This window comes from Gallinula chloropus (genome assembly GCF_964237585.1).
Source record: "Gallinula chloropus genome assembly, chromosome: 5".
Lineage (NCBI taxonomy): Eukaryota > Metazoa > Chordata > Aves > Gruiformes > Rallidae > Gallinula > Gallinula chloropus.
The window spans coordinates 18,393,251-18,399,250 of NC_140090.1; positions in this window are offsets into that span (position 1 = coordinate 18,393,251).

Below are 6,000 nucleotides of genomic sequence, written 5' to 3' on the forward strand. Positions count from 1 at the left end.
CCTGAGCAGCCCCAGTGCGCCAGCCCTCACCTTCCCCCGCCCTGCGGGCATCTACCTGAGCCGGGCTCCTGCGCCCCCAACGTCTCCAACGGCTGCAGTGGCCCGCGCGGGGCCGCGCGCCGGGGGCGCGGAGGTGAGCGCGGGCCGAGCGGGCGCGGGCCTGTACAGGTGCGGCCTCGGCAGAGGGAGGGGACGCCCGCCCCGCGGCTGCCGTCGGGCTCACGGTGCTGCCCCTGGGGCGGCGGTGAGGTTTGCGCGCCCGAGGGGCGCCCTCCGCCTGCGTGCGGGGGGCCACCCGGCCCGGAGAGAGGCTGTGGCGGGGCGGGGGGGCTGTGTCCCCTGGGAGGCGCCAGGTGAGAGAGGGCCCCTCGAGAAAGCGCGGGCAGCCGGGGCGGCGGGGGGGGGTGCGCGCAACTCCCTGTCCGCCTCGCGCTGAGCGGCGGAGGCTGCGGGGCCGCCCGCGCCTCCTTGCGCATCGCTCGGCCCTCTCCGTCCCCCGCGAGCCCCCAGCTGCCCCCTCAGGGACGCGGGACCTGGGGGAGCCAGGCTCTAAAAATATTACACGTTTTCATCCCTCTCTCCCCTCTCTCGGCCGGCAAAAGCTGCCCTTCCCGCCCCTCCTGCCGCCCGCCGCCCGTCCTGCAGCGTTGCCCCCCGAGAGGGCAAAGTGGCCGGACCGGAGGAGACCCGGCGGCGTTCCCAGGCGGGGAGCCCGGCGGGCAGCGCCGCGGGGACCCCGCTGCCGCCCGCCACCCCACTGCAGCGGCGGGTGCCGGGGGCTCCTGCCGGAACGCCAGTCACGGCGGGCAGCCCGCTTGTCAAAACTCATTTTGCGAGCTTTTATTTAGCGGGGGTTATCCGGCGGGTCTGGGATAAATGCGTAACGTGTCACAGGTCTGAACAAAATCCTTTCCCGTGCGTGAGTGGTTAATGTTATTCCCTAACTATTTCCACAGGATAATTCCATAACTATTTCTGCGAGGGATTGGAAGAGATAAGGGCTGCAGAAGTAAAACAGGCTATTTGCCGTCGGTAGGTCACTTTATTGCTATTACAATTTTTGTAGATGATGATGATGATGATGATGATTATTGGAGGTGCACTGGTGTATCCGCCAAGCATATGTTTACTGACACGTTAAAATGTTTGCGTTCACCTCGGATCGAACACGCGGGTTTTGACCCGGGTTATGTAAATGATAACGTACTTGCGCTGCGCTCACTTTACTCGAAGCAAAACCCCGCGTATGAATTTGTTAGACCAGCAACTAATTGCATGAATTTCACATGAAGTATAATTTGCCTTGTTGTCCCAGGCAGGCTGAACGGGCTTTTAATTACTCCCTAAAACAATCTATCCAATTGCCCTTTCTTTGCTTTATTTGGTGTATACACAAAATCAAGCTCCGAAAGAGACGATCTGTAGAAAGTAATTCAAAGTTCTTATTGGTGATACTTTCTATGATGTTTCACATTAATACTATATCAAATGTAATACAGCGATTTACGCTCTGCAGATTTTGCACGAGTACGCTATGCATATTTGATGACACATTGCATATTTTAACAAGGTTTTTAATGACTGATTGAAATGTTTGCTAAGATATTTTTTAAGAGCTGGAGGAGAAATGGTTGTGGAAAATGTGTGTAATAGAATAGTGATAAGGACGGGAGGGTTTTGATTGACAGTATGAGGAAGCAGATGGATGACTAGGTAGGTCAGAGGTAAAGATGCCTTTGACAGCTTTTTAAGTTCCTTTGGCCATTTTGGTCCAATGAATCATGCAAAACATGTGTACATTACCAAACTGATGTCTCTGCATCGTTTACTGTTGGAATCCTCATCTTTTCAAACCCACCCTAACCTTCTTTCATCACCACTTGACGTGCTATGTCTAAACTAGATTGCAAGATCCTAAGAAGGCAAGAATCTGTCTTGTATTACTTGTCAGGGGAAAAAAAAAAAGAAAAAAAAATCATGTAAACCTATGGAGCTAGAAGAACAACCGCGACAGATTGGCAGAATAGGCGTAAGGTGGGACACGTTCTTCTTAATTTTCACTGTCTGGTCATCACTCCCCTCCCCTAGGTAGTGCTCAAGGGAGATGTGGTGAACAATGATTTTTTTTTTTTTTTCTCCCAACTGGCATAAATCTGAATTTTCATAAGTCTGATAAGAGACCTAATTGCATAATTTTCCTTATAACATTATGCAGTGAGTGCTGTTGCTATAGTTAAAATGCTTTTCTTCGAAGTCTGTGTTTTCAGGTGCTTTGTATGTCCCTCACAAATTACTTTGTCAATTGGAAACGCTCTGATTTATCCCCATAACAGGTTACTGTTTTTGGAAATCTTATTTAAATTACATAGGACAATTTTAAAGTTGCTGTGATGCGAAAAAAGAATGTGTGTGTATTGGGAAAAGCAGATAAAAGGATTTTGCGTGAACATGTGCTTTCCAGGTACTGTTTCTGTGCAGAATGGACACAAGTTTTCATTTTAAGTATTAAAATTTGTCATGTATGTGGTCCCCAGTGGGGAATGTGTCACTTGCTAAGATACGGGGGCAAAGTCAGAGGGAAAAAAAATTGAAATAGCGGAGAGATAAATAGAAGGAAGGCAGCAGACTGTTTGCATTCAGTATCCAGTTCTTTCCAGCTAAATAGATGTAATATATTTGCGGTAGGTCCACCGAGCCACACAGCTTTGTGATAACATTTCATGCGTTTATCAGAATGCATATTAATCTGGGAATGCACAAACAAAAGCACCGTTCATTTCAGAGTGTGACCACTTGAATGCTGTCCATTTGTTCAAGTATGTATCTCTCAAAAAAAAAAAAAAAGGTTGAAATGTCTATATATTATTGAATATTTGACCATATGTAATATTTTCCTTCTCTCAGAGGTAAAATAATCATTAATTCATAAAGATCCAAGGCTGCCGGTGCTGATTAGATGAAACTTTTGGCCTTATATAATATATTTCACAATTAAATCTGTGATGTTTTATTCATGATATCACCGCAAATTCTCATAGTTGCAGTGTTTCTAACACTAAGGGGTTGATACGGATACGAATGATCTTGTTGGTCTTAAGTTGAATTTTTAGGTCAATTTTATTTATTTTTCTTTAAACTGAAGGCAGAATGGATGAAAACTTCAGGTACATTACTTCTGTGTAAAACTACAGCATTACATTGATATTAACAAGCATTTATTTCTCAAGCTTTAAATAAGAAACAGCTGGTAATGACTTTGAATCTGTTTTAAGAGACATTTTAGGTAAAATGTTGATAGCTTGTAAATGTGTATTCCTGCCTTAGTCTCTGATCGTGCATGCAAGTTCATATGTGTGAACAACGTAAAGTAAGAGGTCAGTCCTACAAAGACTATTCACTTGTCTACAAATTCACAGACATAAATGTTTTCAGGATCAAGGCCTTTTTCAATAATTGTGATAGTCGTGTACCTTGAAGTGACTGACTGATTTAGAATACACTTAATAATTTGATTTTTTAATATAGTAGAAACATTGCATTGACGAGTTACCAAAGCACATCATACAAGCTCCCACTTCAATAATTTATAATATTTTTTGTATGTGTTTGGGTAATTATTTTTTGTATTTTTTTTTTTTTTTTTAGTGTTGGCACTGACATATAATTTAAACTTTCTAAAAGTCACATCTCAATTTCTATGGGTGGTCGTATGGAATTAGTTTTTGTAAGTAGGCTTTTTCCTTGAATTGTATTTAGTTGCACATTGACGGCTTTTGTTTATCCAAGAAACACACAATACTGGTCTGGGACTGAAGGGTGAGACAGTAACACCAATGTTTTGAGTTGAGAGAAATTTTAGGTCACTGAAAGGTGTCCTAGTTTAGACGGAGACACCCACCCACCAAGAATTAAACTGAAATCGCAAATGTAAACTAACAAATGCTTTTGGTGATTGATCGACATCCTGGTTACAGCTTATTTACCTCTGTGGAAGTGTTTGCTGAAGGGGAGTTGTTACTTAGCAGGAGTTGACTACAATGAGACTGTCACATCTCCATCTTCCACAGACCTCCTGCCTGAGACACTGAGGAAATAATGGTAGTTGCTTTTTGGCCCTTGAGGTATACCCAATCTGGGAATCCCACCTGTCTTGCCTGTTGCTCTGTGATTGGTACCTATATTTTACTAAATTAAATCTGTGGTGCAATAACATAGTTATCACTGCTCCAAGTACTATGTCCCTATTCAGCAAAGCCTTAAAGCATCTTCCCCCACCCCATGTTGCTGCCTTACCAGTGTACTTCTAAGACATGATGGTTTTGTACATAGGTATTGCTTTAAGCATGGTGTAAGCTCTCTTCTGACAGCTCAGTTTACTCTTGCATTAGGAGAAGGGAGCATTTTAGTTGAATTAGGTGCAAGGTATTGAATAAGAGGTAAAGGGTTTTGCTTTCTATTTCTATTTCCTATAGAAACCACTGTGCATAAGTGATGAGGAGACTTTTGAAAATGTCCCTACTCCAAATGGTTTAGCAGTGCATGTTTGGAAATGATGAAAATTTCCCTGAAAAATCTCCAGTGCTTGCAGTTCTAAGAAATTTCCACACCTTTCCCATTTTTGTTCTTGGGTGCATTATCAAGCAGTTATTTCAGATATTAATTGAAGAATGGTGTTTGTTGCAGAGTTGGGGTCAGAATAGAGTGGTGTACAATTGCATCATTTCATGGGCTTCAATGGTTCAGTAGTGATTTGTATCTTCTGATTGTTTCCTCTTGTGTTTTAGATACTATCCAAAGCAGGTGCTGTTTGACGGAATGAATAAGGCCAAGTATTAATGTGATATAAATATTTATTTATCCTGTGTTAAAATAATTATAAAAACATCAAATGATATCTTACTGTACTTATATTTTTTGGCTATCAGAAAAATTGAAGCTCAATTTCTGCTTATTGACAAGGTTGATTTTAATGCTCTCATTGTCTTAATAACTTAAACACAACCAGTTTGCTTGGTGTGTGTTACAGAAGAGTTTGTCCCTTTTTGGGGGCAGTATTTTGGCCAACTGTATTTTTACTATAAAATAAATGTTTAGAATTTGAATGGAAGGAAATGAATGTAATTTTCAGTCCTTCTTATATGTGTGTGAGATTTTGTAATGCCCAAATCTTTGTCATGGTTTTTTTTGCAGTCTTACGTAGTGTAGCTCTTTTATTTTTCTTTGTGTTAAATACTATAAAGCCCCTCTCATGTTAACATACATCATTGTATTTTTAAGCTTTTCAGTTGTTGTGTTTCCTTATGTTGTTCACTTATAACTTCACTATGATGATTTCATTTAAATTTTTTTTTTAATTGCAAAGTGGTTTGATTAATTTGTGTAAGTAGATGTAAACTAATGTGAAGTATAATGGCAGAAATTAAAAACAGGCCTTTAAAAATTAGCATAAAAATTTGCTGTAACAACACATGGATATAAGATTGCCTTAGGAATGTATTTCCCTGTACGCCATCTAGACAGATGTAACCTAAAAGGTCAAACCCTGTGGTAGTCCATTAGCAGTATATGCTTATTTTCCAAATACATTATAACTGGAGAAACATCACAAATAATTGTCCTGTGAAAGTATAAAGTTTAGCATATACGTGCACATAAGTCTTTGCAGGATCAGGGCCTCAGTCTGTTTTGCTTTAACAGTGTTATCTGTTGTGGGGTTCAGGTTTTTTTTTCCCCTTGGTAATTAAAATGCAGTTCTGTCACTGTGGTCACATTTCCCAGCTATAGAGCAAGAAGGGTAATGCCTGTGCTAAATACATACTGTGCTAAACAGTAATTATATTTAATTTTGACTTTATTTTAATATCTACAGCTGCCTCGGGATAAGGATCTTGGATATTTTAAGTTTAGTTCTGTGTACCCAACCCTTTTCACGAGAGTTGGTTTGCTGTCAGTTCAGCTCTCTGAAGTCACTTGGGTGGTGATGGTGCTATTGCATGGGAA